The sequence below is a fragment of the Pongo pygmaeus genome, chromosome 12, assembly GCF_028885625.2.
Source record: "Pongo pygmaeus isolate AG05252 chromosome 12, NHGRI_mPonPyg2-v2.0_pri, whole genome shotgun sequence".
NCBI classification, from domain to species: domain Eukaryota; kingdom Metazoa; phylum Chordata; class Mammalia; order Primates; family Hominidae; genus Pongo; species Pongo pygmaeus.
In genome coordinates this window covers 78,039,547-78,058,818 of record NC_072385.2, presented here as the reverse complement: position 1 = coordinate 78,058,818, position 19,272 = coordinate 78,039,547, and the positions used below count along the sequence as shown (strand labels likewise).

At 38.1% G+C, this 19,272-nt stretch overlaps 1 non-coding gene across 1 annotated transcript; it reads left to right on the top strand.

Annotated features, from left to right (window-relative positions):
- The first annotated feature begins 274 nt into the window (after positions 1-274).
- On the top strand, positions 275-381 carry LOC129030931 (U6 spliceosomal RNA). The gene has a single exon (XR_008500826.1). It is a non-coding gene; the product is annotated as a U6 spliceosomal RNA (small nuclear RNA).
- The last annotated feature ends 18,891 nt before the right edge of the window (positions 382-19,272 follow it).

The window sequence follows — 19,272 nt, the reverse complement described above, 5'->3', positions numbered from 1 at the left end:
TTCACTGAGAGAAAGCAAATACATATTTGGCACATTAATAAATAATATTTAACAACAATGAATTATGGTTATATATAGAAATAATTTACATTCTGAACAAATGTTTATGCTTCTGTAAAAAATAAAATGGAAAATATTCTGTATCAGACACTGTACATCTTCACCATAGACTTGTCACGATCTAGGTCAGTGTTTTTCATTTCAGGATAGAAACCTACTGGTAAATCATAAAATCAGTTTAACGGGTTATAATTTACATTAAAAAATAGAAAAGGTGCTCCCTTTGGCAGCACATATACTAAAATTGGAATGATACAGCGAAGATTAGCATGGCCCCTGTAAGAAAAAAAATAGAAAAGAGTAGAATTTGAAAATATCATTGTGCAGTACATGTAGGTAAGTACTGTTTCATGAAATATTAGTCTTATTTCTATAATATGTGTGTGTCCTGGGTTGAGATTAAAATGTATATTTTACTGTAGGTGGAGAAGGGAAAAAAAAAAGTTTGAAAGTTGCTGACTTTGCCCCTTGTGATCAAGTGATGCTCAAAATATTTCACAACTGGTAATGCTTAGTCATAGCCCAGTCAGAATGAAAGCTGGCTGCAATACTGGAATCCTGCTATGCCAGGGGTTACTCCTTTTATGCTAGACTGAGGGCCCTAAGGGAAGGGTCAGGATGGCCGAGGACTAGGGGGAGTTGGTGCAGTGACTTTATGGGTGTATCAGTTTTCTATTGCTGCAGTAACAAATTACCACAAACTTAGTGCTTTAAAATAACATTAATTTATTATCTTACGGTTCTTTAAGTCAGAAGTCAGGCACAGGTCTCACTGATCTAAAATGAAGGTGTTGACATGGCTGTATTACTTTTCAGGTGCACTAAAGAAGAATAGGTTTCCTTGCCTTGTTCAGCTTCTAGAAGTTGCCCACATTCTTTGATTCATGGTCCATTCCCTCCGTCTTCAAAGCCAGCAACATTGCATCTCCCTCTGATCCTTTTCCCATAGTCACATCACTCCCTCTGACTGCAGCTGGGAAAGGTCCTCCACTTTGAAGGATCCATGTAATTAGATTGGGCCCACCTGGATAATCCAGAGTACTCTCTCCATTTCAAGATCCTTAATCTTAACCCCATTTGCAAAGTCCCTTTCGCCATGTAAAGGAACATTTTCACAGATTCCAGAGGATTAGGGAATGGGCATTTTTGGAGGCCATGATTCTGCCTGTCACAATGGGTATGGAAAAGTTTCATTATCTGAACAATCAGCACAGCCACACCTGTGCATCCTGCCAGAGTGGAACTGAAAACAGGTCACCTGTGAAATCACCCATTTGGAGTCTCCATTGCAGCATTCCATGAATGTGTCTTGAATGTTTGCCCTATCCCTTCTAAGAGGAGAGAGGGGAAAGTTTACGCTTCACAAATATAACTCAATCCATTGCTTTCACATCTCTGGTATTTTCCTAGAAGGTTTAACTGTGAAATGGGTTGACTACCTCGGACCCAGGAGAACTAAGAGAGAATTGTGCACAAACTTAAGAAAAGTATATAACAGAAATGTTCTTCTTTTTATCACAAGTGAAAAATGTAAATGTATAGACGAGCTCATTTTAATACCTATATCAATATTAATTTCCATTGGTAATATTAGGCGTTTTATGATGACAGCAAGTGACAGCTTTTAAAAAATAAAAAGGTTCCAGAAAGCCATCCCAACTTTTATAATTCTAAACTGTTTCATAATTCTGGAAAAAGTCTCTGGAACAGCATTTCAGAATAGCATCTCACAAAATATACTTATAGATATAGGATGTCTGTGCACATACACATATGCCCTGGAAATGAGAAAAGCTTATTTTAAAAACTAGTGTTTTAAGTTCTTTTAAAATTAAATGTGCTCTACTATACAGTAGAATTTTCAAAACAATCTTTGAAACGATCTATGCATGTTTACCATTAGTGCAATCCTTCTGCTCAGCATTGCTCATTGAATGCTTTTGATGCTAACTAACAAAATAGGAATTAACTCATTTTCGAATCATTTAATTCTGGCCACAAAACCTCAGTGAACTCTAACGAAGCACTTTATGAATCAGAGTGAGGGTGGAGGAAATAAAAAGAAGCTTTAAAAAATTCCACATCAGGTATCAAATGATGGTAATGTGAGCCTTTTACAAATGCTTGTGGATCTGCCTGAGTGGTATATGAAAAGGAAGTTAATCTTGGGACATAACTCTATTATGCTGTTTTGCTCAGTTGTCTAAAGACATTGAAGGATGCTAATTTAATCTAGCTTTTGTATTTTTGGTGACTTGCTCTTCTTCCATTATAAAGGAGACTTTACATATAATTAGTAAGCTAGATTTTTTTTTCTTAGGAATCTCATTGGCTTTTGCCACTTAGACAAAAGGAAAGGTTTCAGTTGTTGCTCCTCTATCCCCATCCTCAATTTTGAAGACAAAATGCTTTCTAATTGGAAAAAATGGAGTCTTTTTCAAAATCCAGGCTGCTTTTCATCATTTTTCCTTTTCTCATCCATCCTTAACTACCTATCTTGGTCTTGTGTTACTGCCATCCTTTTTTTAAAAAATTTTTAATTTTTGTGGGCACATAGTAGGTGTATTACTGCCATCCTAATAAACCTCAACAGTAAGATTTCCCAAGAAATGATTGGGAAGTGATTAATGTTTTATATTTGTTCAGTCATTCAGAATTTCCTATCAAATGTAACTGATTAAAAATTATTTAACATTCTTTTAATTAATTTTTTTTTTTGAGATGGAGTCTTGCTCTGTTGCCCAGGCTGGGGTGCAGTGGCACAATCTCAGCTCACTGCAACCTCTGCTTCCTGGGTTTGAGCAATTCTCCTGCCTCGGTCTCCCTAGTAGCTGGAATTACAGGCATGCACTACCACGCCGAGCTAATTTTTTTACTTTTAGTAGAGACTATGTTGGCCAGGCTGGTCTCGATCTCTGGGCCTTAAGTGATCTGCCCGACTCACCCTCCCAAAGTGCCGGAATTACAGGCATAAGCCACCATGCCCAGCCTGATTGATATTATTGTGCCAGTTACATTTCTTGGCTCAATGTCACATTCCCTTTCTGCACTCTGTTTTATAACTGCAGGGCCTGGAAGCCTGTATACTCCATTTCCCAGAATCCTTTACCGACTGGCTTCTAGTCAAGTTTGGCCAATGAGAGTTACTGGTGGGAGGAAAGACGCCATTCTGATCTGGCACCAGTGGTGGAGGTGTCTCAGTGGCCAATTCAGCTCTGGTCACATAGGGCCTCTTCTGTGAAGGTGGAGAATTGGCACTGGCCACACCGTAACCTCCAGCAGCAAATGCAGCTAGAGGGCTCCAGCCTAAGAGTGGTAGCAGCTCTCTCATCTCTGGGCAGCATTCGTTCCTTTCTCCCCCTTTCTCCTTTAGCCTTTCCAATGCCTTTGCAACCATTTCCCAGAATTAAATCCCTTTGTGTTTGAATTATGTACAGTGTTTTTTGTTTTCCTGATTGGGACTGACTGGCTGATTATAGACCAGAGTATTCAGAAAACTACCAAAGCTTTGGGAAACCAAGGTGTTTATAAGTGAAAATAGTGTAATGCTTTTCTGGAAACCAGTCTTCCCTCCAAACTGTTATCAAGCAAATTTTATGCAGTTCTCAGTCCTAAACACTTGAGGCTCCACACAAATGCAATGGATCATGGAGTTTGCCTCCTGCTTCAGGGGTGCACAAGGCATAGCCAGTGTGTGGTTTGGGCACCCTGGAAAGTGGCTATAGGCAACAGTGGACTTCCTTGGCTTTTGGGCAGTACGAATAGCTAGGTTCACCCGCTGTTCAGGGATACCTGACTGAGGTCTCAGGCTCTGCTGGTTCCTTGAAAAGTCGTTGGGAATATTTAGCGACTTGCAAGTGAGGAAGGAAATTGGCCAGGCAATAGAAGGTTTAGGCACCTAACTGAAGGTGGAGTGGTGGTGTAGGCACTCTCCTACCCAGGTCGTCATCTGTTTGACAACTGTGTCCAGTAGGAGTATTTCTGGCTTTTGTTTCACAAACCAGGGACTTGGATGGGAAACCCCAAAGCGAATAGTGTCCATTAGGGTTAGATTTCCTCTGGGTGGTTAAGGCTACATTGGGGAGGGTGCCTGTGGCTGCCAAAATTTCTGGGCTCCTCAAATTCTTTTCTCCAGGACCAGATGATGCATTTACCTTGGTCTTTACTTAACGTCTCTCTCTCTGTCAGATCTGTTTTCGCTTATCATTGTACCCTCTGGGCATAGCAAAGTGCTACATATATTCATTCATTGAATTCTTCATTCATTCAATTAATATTAAATGCCTAATTTATTCCCCAAACATCAACATACCAATAACCTCTTCAAAAGTTTCAGAATTTGGGTGGGGCGCAGTGGCTCATGCCTGTAATCCCAGCCCTTTGGAGGACAAGGTAGCAGGACTGCTTGAGCCCTGGAGTTCAAGACCAGCCTGGGCAACATAGTGAGACCCCATCTCTAAAACAATAATTAAAAATATACAAAAATTTTTAAAAGTTTCAGAAGTTTATGTCAATACATATTGAACACTCTTAAGGTAACTTCCTGTAACAAAATCTCTATACACCCTTAAATCTCTGTGCACATACACTTACAGAAATTATGTCTTTCTTAATTGATTATGTATTTCTTAACTGATCTGTAAATCAATTAAGAGATTCATAAATTACTGTTTCTTAATTGATTTACAGATTTTCTGGAATGTTTTCCTACTGTTCTTCTAACTCTGCAGGCAGGAGCCCTTTGTCTATATGTGATAACCCCAGTGCTCACAACTCCAGTGAGTTTCAAACTTTAATGAACATAGCATAAAAAGTAGGTATAACTCTTTATTTTTTATTTCCATAGGTTTTTGGGGAACAGGTGGTGTTTGGTTACATGAATAAGTTTTTTAGTGGTGATTTCTGAGATTTTGGTGCACCCATCACCTAAGCACTATGCCACTGTACTCAGTTTGCAGTCTTTTCCTCATCGCCTCCAACCGTTTCCCTTGAGTCCCCAAAGTCCAAAAGTCGGTATAACTTTTGATTAAGCAAATGGACAATAAACAAAATTTCCATTTTGTGGGAGACTAAAAAGCTTAGTAAAATGTTTGGAAATAAGATAATAAACATAAATAAGGAAAAAACATAAATAAAATATATAGAGTACCTATAAAATATTAATGTATAAATTAAATGCCATTCACAGGTACCAAAAATACTCAGTTTGAAATAAGTAATTAAAAAGGAATCCTAATTTACAATAGCAGCAGACGTGAATAAGTTAATGAACTTTGAGAGAAAATATATCACCAATATGAAGAAAGCCAGAGATTGTTCTGAAAAGTATAAAGTACAAGAAAAGCAATATCATATTTTTAGAAGACTACTATTTTAATAATGTCGTTCTCCCACCAATGAATTAATATGCATAGAGAAAAATCCCAATAAAAAATAATTTGGGAGAACTTGACAAAATAATTCTGAAATTTATCAAAAAGAATAAACAGGTAAGAATAGCTAATATCCCCAGCTATCATAAAAAATGATTTAACATTACATTAACTTTTTTTTTTTGAGACAGGGTCTCATTTTGTCACCCAGGCTGGAGTGCAGTGGCACATTCACGGCTCACTGCAGCCTTGAACTCCCCAGCTCAGATGATCCTCCCATCTCAGCCTCCTGAGTAGCTGGGAGTACAGGCATGCACCTACAGGCACGTGCCACCAGGCCCAGCTAATGTTTTGTATTTTTTGTAGAGACATGGTATTGCCCTGTTTCCCAGGCTGGTCTCAAATTCCTGGAGTCCAGTGATCCTCCCGCCTTGGTCTCCCAAAGTGCTGAGATTACAGGCATGAGTCACTACTCCTGGCTACGTTAATTTAAAAAATACATACAAAAATAACAAGGATTATCTCATGTTTTATATTATTTTTTGTGTTCACATTATTATTTTAACAAAATATTTTTCTATGAAAAATGCAAGCAGAAATTTTATATCATAAATTATAAATTGGTGAGTTTCAGATGCCATGAGTAGCGTAGTAAAAATAAATAAATAAACATATACATAAATAAAAGAGGAGCATTAAGGTAGTAAGATTATATTTTATCAAGAATTGGGACCAGGCATGGTGGCTCATGCTTGTAATCCCAGCACTTTGGGAGGCCGAGGTGGGCGGATCACTTGAGGTCAGGAGTTAGAGACCAGCCTGGCCAACATGGCAAAACCCTGTCTCTACTAAAAATACAAAAAATTGGCTGGGTGTGGTGGTGCATGCCTGTAATCTCAGCTACTCGGGAGGCTGAGGCATGACAATTGCTTGAACCCAGGAGAAGGAGACTGCAGTGGGCTGAGATCACACCACTGCACTCTAGCCTGGACAACAGAGCAAGATCCTATCTCAAAAAAAAAAAAAAAATCTAAATAGGCAATTTTCTCCATGATAGAAAAATATATTTTAAAACTTGAGTTTGAACTATTACATATTCAGCCAGTCCAATATTTCAACGTTTTCAATAGCTGGATTGCAGTCACATATAATTTCATTTAAAATTAGCTTAGCTTTTGGTTTTTTATATTTAGGCAGCTACCATTATTCCTAACTACTGAAGATAATGACTTAAAGGATGAATTCATTTATTAAATGATGAAGTTTCAGCATCAAATGAATGGTTGGTCCAGCCTCTCTCCAACCTCTCTAAAAATGGTACTTTGAGATCTGTTAATCAAAAGATAACTCATTGAAATAATTCCTTTATCCTATTAGGTCATTTGAAACCAAAATCCTTTTTTTTTTTTTTTTTTTTTTTTTTTGAGACAGGCTCTTGCTCTGTTGCCTGGAGTGGAAAGCAGTGGCGCCATCATGGATCATGGCTCACTGTGCTCATTGCAGCCTTGAACTTCTGAGCTCAGGCCTTCCTTCCTCCTCAGCCTCCTGTGGAGCTGGGACTACAGGTGTATGCCACCACTCCAAGCACATATTTAAATAATTTTTTTTGTAGAGACGAGCGGTGGTGGGGGCTGAGGGAGGTCTGACTTGCTATGTTACCCAGGCTGGTCTCAAACTCCTGGTCTCAAGCCATCCTCCTGCCCTCCTGCCTCAGCCTCCCAAAGTGTTGGGATTGCATGCATGAGCCACTATGCCTGGCCTGCAAGGCTTTTTAAAATTTGTATTTTTCCCTACTTGCGAGCTAACAAGTAACCACAATGTGTTTTAAATATACATTTATACTCCTATAGAAATACAAGAAGCAACATACACAGGATTCTTACAATAGTATAAACACCAAATCTTAAAGTTTCAGTAATAATGGATATGGTTGTGGATACTACATGGAAAACTGGTGTTTACTGAAGTGCATAGTTTTAGTGAGTTTTTAAAAAAGTGTAATTATGGTAATGGATTAGTACAATGGATTCATCTTTGAAAAGTAGTTCAATGATATGGGTGTAATTTCAGTACTAAAGTGTTGGTTCTATTCTTACAGTTCTCATTAAAATTTTTTTTGTAAACCTTTTTTTTTTTCTTTTTTGAGACAAGTTCTCGCTCTATCGCCCAGGCTGGAGGGCGGTGGCTCAATCTTGGCTCACTGCGCCCTCCACCACCTGGGTTCAAGTGATTCTCCTGCCTCAGCTTCCCAAGTAGCTGGGAGTATAGGTGCATGCCACCACGCTCAGCTAATTTTTGTATTTTTTGTAGAGGCAGGGTTTCCCCGTGTTGCCCGGGAGGGTCCCAAACTCTTGGGCTCAAGTGATCTGCCCACCTCAGCTTCCCAAAGTGCTGGGATTACAGGCTTGATCCACTGCACCCGACCGTCAAAGGCATTTTTAAAAATCACAAGACAGCCAGGACTAAATGATTAACTAATATGTCCCTGGATGCTCAACAAAATAAGAATACAATTTAAAGATTAGACACAAGAACCCATAAATAGTTGTAAACCATTCCTTAGATTCTAGAGTGGAGGAGATAACTAGTCATAAGAATGATATGTTCAGGGAACCCGTGGAGATGGATATAACTGGCACTCTCCCAAAGTGCTGGGATGCCTGGCCTGGTAAACTCTTTTTTTTTCTCTCTTTTGTTTTTTTTTTGAGACTGAGTCTCGCTCTATCGCCATGCTGGAGTGCGGTGGCATGATCTCGGCTCACTGCAACCTCCGCCTCCTGGGTTCAAGCGATTCACCTGCTTACCCAAGATCATTTTTTGATATAATTATCTATAATTTATACATGGCAAAATGTTCATGTCCAGTATTTAAACCAAATCACCTATTAAAAAAATAGCAAAAATTCAGCAGGATTAGATGCAAAAGTACAGACAGAGCTAAAAGCATGTTAACAAAGGGAAACAGCAGCAACAAAATGCCAAAGGTGGGAAAAACAGATCCTTCTCAGAATGGCAAAATAAAGAGGCTCAGATAGGAAGTAAGTGTCAAACCAAATTGTTAAAGTGCCAGTATAAATAATTTTGGAGACATGAGCAGAGACTGATACTGATTCTCAATTGTCAAAATATTGGAAATGAAAATTATTTATGCATAGTAAGGACAGGTTTAGTGGTGAAACATTCTGAGTTTTTAATGTACTCATCATACTGAGTAAATTTCATACTTTGAAGCTGCACTGTCCAATATGGTAGCTACTAGCCACGTGTGACTACTTAAATTCAAATTAATTAAAATTAAATAGGCCGGGACGGTGCCTCACACCTATAATCCCAGCAATTTGAGAGGCCGAGGTGGGTGGATTACCTGAGGTCAGGAGTTCGAGACCAGCCTGGACAACATGGTGAAATCCTGTCTCTATTAAAAATACAAAAATTAGCCGGGCGTGGTGGCGCACACCTGTAATCCCAGCTACTCGGGAGGCTGAGGTAGGAGAATCGCTTGAACCCAGAAGGCAGAAGTTGCAGTGAGCTGAGACTGTGCCATTGCACTCCAGCCTGGGCAACAGAGCGAGACCCCATTTCAAAATAAATAAATAAATTAAATTAAATTAAAAGAAAACTCAGTTTCTCAGTTGTACAAGCCATATTTCAAGCTCTCAAGAGCCACACTGGACACAGAGACACATTGGACACACAGAAATAGAACATTTTCATCATGGTACAAAGTTCTGTTGATGCTGTCATGGAGTATGACCAGTTTTGAGTGAAAGGGTCATAATTAAGCTTTATCAATATTACTTACCTGGAAGTTTATCACAACTACTTTTTAATTATCCATGCTATGAGTTACTTCTATTTTTCTTTTCTTTTTCTTTACTTACACACCCTTGCTGGCTTGAAAAGTTACTTTTAGAGGCAAGATATACAACTAGATAAAACAAGGGTCAAATTCTTTACTGCCTTTTTTCTTCCAAGAAAGACTTCCTTGGAATTTTATTATCTATAAGCTAGTAAGAAATGTAATGGCTTATTGTGGCTATTATCTTCCAGCACCTAAGAAATGCAATAGCTTCTTGTGAAAAGTAAATATGCAGCAACTTTTGACTTGGTATAACATTTCAGATAGTGAATCACTAGGCATCATTTTATTCTTTCCATGACTGAGCAGAACAGCTGAGGAAAATAAAGGATTTTGTCTGCTTTCTACAATAGTATAACCCATAGCACACCCAGACAGAAATAATCTTTTATAATGGGTTTGGTAGGCACTTCTTTAACATGTTGGGGTAGAAAAAAAAACCTCCATTAACAGTTAAGGGTTTTGAATTATAAAATGTCTCTACTGTGATATAAACATTTATTTATTTACCACTTTTAAATTTTAAAAACAGCATTCTTTTCAGAAATGCCTTAGGAATATATAAATAATACTGACATGGATAAAAATCATTATATATTTTTCTGGAACAAAAGAGAAAATAATTGTATATTATCTAGTTCTCTTATGAGCTAAACATAGCTCTGACACTATAATTCAATAAAGATGTGATACACCAAAAAATTTTAGTAAGACAAATCCTACTATAAATATTAGATATAAAATAGTTAAAATGCCAGCGAACAGTTCAAAAATACATTAAAACCTTAACCTGGGCTGGGCAAGGTGGCTTATGTCTGTAATCCCAGCACTTCGGGAGGCCAAAGTGGGAGAACTGCTTGAGCACAGGACTTCAAGACCACCCTGGGTAACACAGTGAGACCCCCATCTCTACAAAAACTTTTTTTGTCTTTGTTTTGAGACAAAGAGACTTGCTCTGTTGCCCAGGCTGGGTGAAAAAAAAAAAATTAAAATAAGCATAATGAAGAGTATTTCTTACAATTTTTTTTTTTTTTTGAGACGAAGTTTTGCTCTTGTCACCCAGGCTGGAATGCAGTGGCATGATCTCGGCTCACTGCATCCTTCACCTCCCAGGTTCAAGTGATCCTCCTGCCTCAGCCTCCTGAGTAGCTGGGATTACAGGCTTGCACCATCACACCTAGCTAATTTTTTTATTTTTAGTAGATACGGGATTTCACCATGTTGGCCAGGCTTGTCTTGAACTCCTGACCTCAGGTGATCCGCCTGCCTCAGCTTCCCAAAGTGCTGGGATTACAGGCGTGAGCCACCATGCCCAGCCTTTCTTACAAATTTTAAAAAGTCAGTTATACCTGGTAAAGATGTATTCTTTTGTCTTTTTTTTTTTTTTTTTTTTGAAACAGAGTCTCCCTTTGACACCCAGGCTGGAGTGCCCTGGTGCAATCACAGTTCACTGCAGCCTCCACCTCCTGGGCTCAAGGGATCCACCTACCTCGGCCTCCCCAGTAACTGGGGCCACAGATGCACACCACGCACGGCTGATTTTATTTGTATGTTCTGTAGGAACAGGATCTCAAAATGTTTCCCAGGCTGGTCTGAAACTCCTGGGCTGAAGCAATCCTCCCACCTTGGCCTCCCAAAGTGCTGGGATTATAGGGTGTGAGCCACTGTGCCTGGCCTAAAGATTCATTCTTTATCATCATTATTAAACATTTCACATTGTTTATCATCTTTAGTGACTGTAATAAAATACAAAACAGAAAAAAGAGAAACAGTGGAAAGGCAAAAACAAAAAAAAATATTATTTAGAATATATGATTGCATAGCAAGAAAATTAAGAAGAATCAACTCATAACTACTATAATTAACAAAAGAACACAGATATTGGCCAGGCACGGTGGCTCATGCCTGTAATCCTAGGACTTTGGGAGGCCAAGGCAGGCGGATCACGAGGTCGGGAGATTGAGACCATCCTGGCTAACACGGTGAAAACCATCCTGGCTAACACGGTGAAACCCCGTCTCTACTAAAAAATACAAAAAATTAGCCGGGCGTGGTGGCGGGTGCCTGTAGTCCCAGCTACTTGGGAGGCTGAGGCAGGAGAATGGCATGAACCTGGGAGATGGAGCTTGCAGTGAGCCGAGATATTGCCACTGCTCTCCAGCCTGTGAGACAGAGCGAGATTCTGTCTCAAAAAAAAAAAAAAAAAAAAGATATTAAATGTTAATGCTGCTAAAATCAGTATATTTCTGTAAAATCATCAAAACCCAATTAGAATATATGTAAAATAAACTCACCCAAGCAAAATGAGTGATATGCATGATCTTTATAAGGAAAACTACAATGCTGATTGAGAGATACAAATGAAGACTTAAATAGGGAAAACACCATATTCTTCAACAGGAAAAATAAATATCATAAGGACCTTTTTTTTTTCAAACTGTCTTACAGATTTGATGCAATTCTAATTAAAACATTATTTTTGGAGGCCATAAAAGAATGATTAGAAATTCATGAGAAAACATAGATATTTTATCTGATAATAAAATACATTACTCTCAGATAATTAAATATATTACTATCAGATAATTAAATGCATTACTATGGTTTAAAACAATGCCTCTGATTAATCTCCCCTCCTCTCCAATATTAATGGGAGAGCAAGCTCCCTAAGACCTCTGGGTCACACTGAAGCAGGATCTCGGTTGATGTTGATTTCCTTTCCTTTTTTCCCATGGTCTGCCCTCTGGTGATCTAAATCAGCAACTACGTTTTCACTGCAGCAAGACAGTTCACAACTTGTTATGGAAAGCCAAGGAATTAGGAGTGAGTGCCCAGGTCAAAAGGGCATTAAATGACATCTTCCAATCCTACTTCCTATATAAAATAATATGACATCTTGGTTTGGCAAAAAACGCTGACAATTTTTAAAGCATGATGTTTCTTTTGTGTATGCCTGCAAATTTCCATAATGAAAAGTTAAAAATAGAAACAACAAAAAATTATTGCTCCCGTAAATATGTGACCAATATATAAAAGAATCCTCAGTCACATTAACAATTAAACAAAGGCAAATTAAAACAAGTAAAATTTGTTTTTTCATTCCAGACCAAAAAGAACATTGAAACACTAATAGCTTTTAGTGCTAAAGAGGATGTCGGAAAATAAGCAGCCAATCTTTTGGGGAGGATATTACTGCTATCTTTTGGAGGGCAATTAAGTAATATCAATGGAAAATTTTATTGTTCCAAAAACATTTCATATCCTTACACCCAGAATTCCACTTTTATCTTACGAAAACACTCAGGGAAGAATGCAAAAATATACGTACATGAATGTTTATTGTACCATTGTTTATGAGAGTAAAACATTGGGAATGAGTATGAATAAGTACTTATTAAATAAGATACATCATATAATGGAATACATGCATCTTTTATTTATTTATTTATTTATTATTTTTTAGAGACAAGATCTCACTCTGTCACCCAGGCCGGAGTGTACTGGTGCAGTCATGGATCACTGCAGCCTTGATCTCCCAGGCTGAAGCAAACATCCCACCTTAGCCTCCCAAGTAGCTGGGACTACAGGCAGGAGCCAACAATCCCGGCAAATTATTGTATTTTTTGTAGAGATGGTGGTTTCACCATGTTGCCAGGCTGGTCTTGAACTCCTGGGCTTGAAAGATCTGCCTGCCTTGGCCTCACAAAATGCTGGAATTACAGGCATGAGCCACTGCATCTGGTCCATGCATCCTTTTAAAACAACAGTCTCTTTTTATCAACACAGAAGATATCCTTGGAAAATTAAGTAATGAAACAACTTGTATAAATGAGAATGACCACATTTTGGTTAAAGAAGATAATAATATATGTTAATATGTTCATTTTAAAAAATTCATAAAAAAAAAATTTGGAGGCCAATAACCAAACAATTACAATGGTTTTCTTTAGATAGTAGGAAAAATGGGAGACTTTCACTTTCTTCATTGTATAGTTCTGTAATGTTTGATTTTTTCAAGGCACATATATTACTGTTAAGCCCAATGTTCTGGGTTCCAAATATGAATCTCGAAGTTATCGTCATCATTTTCCCAAGAATATTCTAAAAGGGACTAGAGCAAATAGGACACTCAGTAACTTCCTTACTTGTCTGACAAGGGTAAAGCCCAAGCTAGTGGCCTCCACAGTGGGTGCACAAGATGATCCATTGATGCTCAGAGAAAAAGTATTCGAACATCAATATATATATTTTAATCTCATCCTTTGTTAATTTCCATTGTCAACTTTTGTTTTTAAATCATACATTATATAATTATTTATATTCATAAATGTATATTACATGTATATCATTTGTACATAAATATATACTCATATATTAGGGGGAGTGTTCAAACATTTTTTTACTGATGGAGTATCTGATCAAAAGAGTTTAGAGTCCATTAATTTAGGTCAAAGCTGCCTTCAAGAGAACTTGAATTAGAGCTAAGGTAGACATAAACATTTTCCATGAGTTAGTTGTCCTCCCCAAAGTCACTAATACAGTACTTAAAAGGAAAAAAAATCAGGAAAATAGGTGAGAAAACACAATGGAAGACACATGAAACAGTCAACTCAGTAAGTAATAAAAGGTAGAACAGAAGAAAAGAAAGTAAAACGGGTAGAATGATTATTTACCTATACACAAATCAAATAATAAAACAGTGGGGAAAACCTTAATGAATAAAGAAAGGGAAGTTAAAAAGCAGTAATAATCCCACAAAACATTTAGAGATGAAGAAACCAATTCTATGCTAAAAAAAAGCAAATTGTCAAACAGTTGGAATTTAGAACGTAACACATCTGTAGTTCTGTGTTTTTAGCATAATGCTTCAAGCATAGTATGCACTCAATGAGTAAAGAAAGAAAGGATTTTAGGTTATAGCATTTTACACCAAATTAATGTGTTTAGCTGCAATTTTAAAGCTTAATGTGTTTTTGTTATTTCTCTATTTTAAATTGAGCTGCTGAATATTTTATAGATTATGAGAAATAGAAAACAAAAAAATTGAAAAAACAATGGAAATTTTGTGATGCTACATTTGCAAATGCAATGAAAATGGTAACAATTCATTGGGAGAATCTGAAAATATGACAGGTAATTATTTATTTGCCAACCCATGGAAACCTCCTCTATTCCTTTGCCGTTAGATGAGCCAAATAATCAAATAAGAATATTTGCAATGAACTTATAATTTAGAACTTCTAAAATTTCTAGAGCCAGAATAAAGGCAATTAACAGGATTAAAGCAGTGACCTTTTTCCTGCTCTTGAAAGCTGAATTCATTAGTGATGTTCTATACAGTCTATAAATTATTTTTTAAAATAACACTTCCATTGTGTGGGTATTTTTAAGCCTATTGCTAACAGTTACTTTAAGCCCTCTGATCTAGAACGTAAGCATGTTTTGTTAGTGTTAAAACAAAATGAAATCCTGTTTTGCCAGTAGTTACAACTTTACCATCTCTCCCAGGGGCAGCAAAGATAAATAGATTATTTTTAGGCAAATGTAAGGCACTATATTCTTAGATTATCATTCAGATATTCATCAAATATTCAATGAGGGTTTCTCAGTGCCAAACATTGTGTTGGAGTTGGAGATCCACTCGTGAAATTAATGAGTCAGCCTCCTCCAGAATTCACAATAATTTCTCTAGTCCTTCCTTGATTAATTTTGCAATATCCAAACTATCTGAGATATATCCGTGCATGTGTACGGATGTGTAGACTCATGAATGTAAAACATTACTATAAAAAAGATAACTACTTAACATTTAACCATGATTATTGTAGGAGGTGCAATACTTACTCTTAAAAAAAGTAAGTAGAAGTATCTTTAAAAGCCGCATAATGTGTGATTCAACAATTCTACTTTTAGGAATTCATCTTCACAAAATGATAAAGGTTAGTGGCAAATATTTAATTACAAGGATGCTCATAGTAGAATTAGGATTATTGTTGTTATTATTATTATTTTAAGACAGGGTCTCACCCTGTCGCCCAGGCTGGAGCACAGTGGTGTAATCAGAGTTCACTGCAGCCTTGAACTCCTGAGTTCAAGCAATCTTCCCAACTCAGCCTCCTGAGTAGCTGAGACTACAGGTGCTCGCCACCACTCCTGGATAATTTTTTTTTCTTTTACAGAGGCAGGGTCTCGCTATGTTTCCCAGGCATATTTTTTAAAAAAGTGCAAGAAACATCTTAGATCAATGCAGGATTGCTTACATAAATTATGTTCACACAATGGGAAACAGGTAATATTAAAAAGGATTATGCAGAAGTGTCTTCATTAATGTGGAAAAAATTCCATGATATATTAGAAAGTGAAAATTAGAAGTTTCCTTGTTGCTTAGGTGTTTAGTACAGAAACAAGTCCTGACTGTGCTCTGAGCCTGGGCAAGACACTTGACCTCACAGACTCAGTTCTTCCATCTGTTAATGTGTGGAATTTGTGTTACCCTCAAATTCATATGCTGAAGTGCTACTCCACAGTGCCTCAGAATGCGATATTTGGAGATATGGTTTTTAAAGAGGTAATTAAGTTAAAATGAGGTTATTAGGGGGCCTTAATCCAATATGACTGATATCCTCATAAGAAAAGGAGATTAGTACATAGGCTGTACAGGGGTAAGACCAGGTATAGACACAGGGAGAAGACAGCCGTCTGCAAGCCAAGACGAGAAGCCTCAAAGGAAACCAACCCTGTCAACAACTTGATCAGATACTTATAGACTTCAGAACTTTCAGAAAATAAATGTCTGCTGCTCAAGCCACCCAGTCTGTGGTAATTTGTTACAGCAGTCCTAGCAAACTAATACACCATCTAGAAGAGGGAGAAAATCTTAATATCATCTTTATTTAGCTCACAAGTTTGCTGTAAGTCAAATAGATGTAATCTCTTTGTAAACTGTAAAGTACTACATAAGTGTGAATAATTGTTATTCACAAGGTCCTTGAAAATGCAGTCATGTTGTTACGATTTGAATTTTATATTCCTTTAGTAGGGCAGACACTCAGTATCAGTACAGGGGATGGGGAGAAGCAAGAGATTTCCTAGGGCTGCAGCAAAAAACACAAATGATTTGTCATTGAAAGAAGAGGCAAAATAAAATGAATAGTTCCTTACATTCATGCTGCAAATTTTTAAGCAAACAGATACCTAAACTACATATAATAACAATATATAATATGTATTAAGCATTTACTAAGCACCTAGCATAATCCCAAGTACTTTTAATATGTGTTCTCGGCCAGGCACGGTGGCTCACGCCTGTAATCCTAGCCTTTATCAACCCCATGGTAAAAGTGCTTGGTGTGTGTATGTGTGTAGTGTACTGTGTATATATATATGTTTATTTATTTATGTGTGTGCATCTATTTTAGTTTTGTTACATGTATCTTTTTTTTTTTTTTTTGGAGACAGGGTCTTACTCTGTCGCCCAGGGTGGAGTACAGTGGTGCAATCTCGGCTCACTGCAACCTCTGTCTCCCGGGTTCAAGCGATTCTCCTGCCTCAGCCTCCCAGTTAGCTGAGAGTACAGGTGCCCGTCACCACGCCGAGCTAATTTTTAGTAGAGACGAGGTTTTGCCATGTTGTGAAGGCTAGTCTCAAACTCCTGACCTCAAGTGATCCACCCACCTTGGCCTCCCAAAGTGCTGGGATTACAGGCATGAACCACCGCGCCTGGCCTGTTATACATATCTTTAACATGAAAATTTGTTCCCATGTGGTAGGAACAGTAAAAAGAGTAATAAAATTGCCAAAATAAGTTGTGATTTTCCAAGAGATGACCGTGCTTTGCATTACTGTGAAACACTGAAAACACTGCTAAATGACCTATGCGTAACACACACCCATGCCATCTTCTTACTCTTGCCCCAGTGCATCCATATGCATTGCTCTAACAGTGTGCAAGCTGTTCTTCTGAGTTTGTTTATTTTATGATAAGCGTATTGAATACATTATCTCAAATCTGTGTAAGCATCCTGCTTATAAGAATCTCAAGCAATGAATAAAAAGAAAAGCCTTATGTTTTAAGGAGAAAATGAAATAATAAAATATTTTGAAACAAATGAGAGACTTGCAGGCCTGAAGGAATCCACATTGCCCATTTAGATTTAGAGATTTAGAAACAAGGCTAAGAGAATAAAAGAAAGGAAAACTCCTACATCATAGTTATCTGCTTCCAGTGGAATTGAGAAGCATTTGGAAGAGACTGAAGACAAAGAAAGACTCTAATGCTGAACAATGAGTGTGGCTGAGGCCGGGCGTGGTGGCTCATGCCTGTAATCCCAGCGCTTTGGGAAGCCGAGGTAGGCAGATCACTTGAGGTCAGGAGTTTGAGACCAGCCTAGCCTGGCCAACATAGTGAAACCCTGCCTGTACTAAAAATACAAAAATTAGCCAGACTTGGTGGCGGGCGCCTGTAATCCCAGCTCCTTGGAAGGCTGAGGCAGGAGAATCACTTGAACCCGGGAGGTGGAGGTTGCCGTGAGCGAAGATGTCACCACTGCACTCCAGCGTGGGTGACAGAGCGAGACTCTGTCTCGAGAAAAAAAAAAAAAAAGGGAGGTGGGGGGGGCTATCATTTTAACCTAGTAGATTGGCAAAGATTATTTTAAAAAAATATTTAAAAGAGAGGCCGAGGCGGGCAGATCACGAGCTCAGGAGATCGAGACCATCCTGGCTAACATGGTGAAACCCCGCCTCTACTGAAAATACAAAAAATTAGCCAGGCGTGGTGGCGGGCGCCTGTGGTCCCGGCTACTCGGGAGGCTGAGGCAGGAGAATGGCACGAACCCGGGAGGCGGAGCTTGCAGTGAGCCGAGATTGCGCCACTGCACTCCAGCCTGGGCGACAGAGCGAGACTGTCTCAAAAAAATAATAATAATAATAATTAAAATAATTAGTTCAGTAATTTTCCCATGAGAATTTGTTCGAGGGAAATAATGAGACTAGGGTTCAAAAACATATGTGCAAGTATATTCATTACACAATTGTTTATGGGTTTAAAAAATTCAAGTAATTTAATGTAGCAGTTGAGGTTTGGTCAAATTAACCAAGATATATATTCTTTCATGTAGCAATTCTGCTGGAATCTATCCCTTGGAATAGTAAATAAAACCAACAGTTCTTAGGATGCAACATTTATAACAGCAGTTTGTGAAAGCAAAAAATGGCAAATCCACAGCACGGAGGAGGAAAAAGAAAAAAATTGCACATGGGCAGGCACGGTGCCTCACGCCTGTAATCCTAACTCTTTGGGAGGCCGAGGCAGACGGATCACCTGAGGTCAGGAGTTCGAGGCCAGCCTGGCTAACATGGCGAAACCCTGTCCCTACTAAAACTACAAAAATTAGCTGGGTGTGGTGGCACATGCCTGTAATCCCAGCTACTCGGGAGGCTGAGGCACAGGAGAATCGCTTGAATCCAGGAGGCTAAGGTTGCAGTGAGCCGAGGTCACGCCACTGCACTCCAGCCTGGACGACAGAGCGAGACTCCGTCTCAAAAAAAAAAAAAAAAAAAAAAAAGGCACATAATGATCATCTTTATGCATTCAGGTAAGATACCATGTGCACATTCACAAAATAAAAATAGACTAAAGGATGGTTTATGGAATACTATGCAGTTGCAAAGAAAGCACAAATTTATATTTTTAAAAGATAAAGATATAAGAAAAAAATTCATAACTGTACATATAATCCTATTTATGTAAAAAAATATATATATGGTTGTCTGAAGATATTTTGGGACTCCAAACACCTTCACAATGACCACTGAAGACCCCATTCCACAATGGACTCCAACTAAATGCTGAGTTGGAGTTATAATAAGATTTGGTTACCAAGGCATTCATTTAAGTGAGTATTAACTTTGCTCTTGCCCTTGAAAAGCTCCTAATTCTAGTTATCTTTATCCAAGCGTAAGAGGTTAAAGACCCGCCTG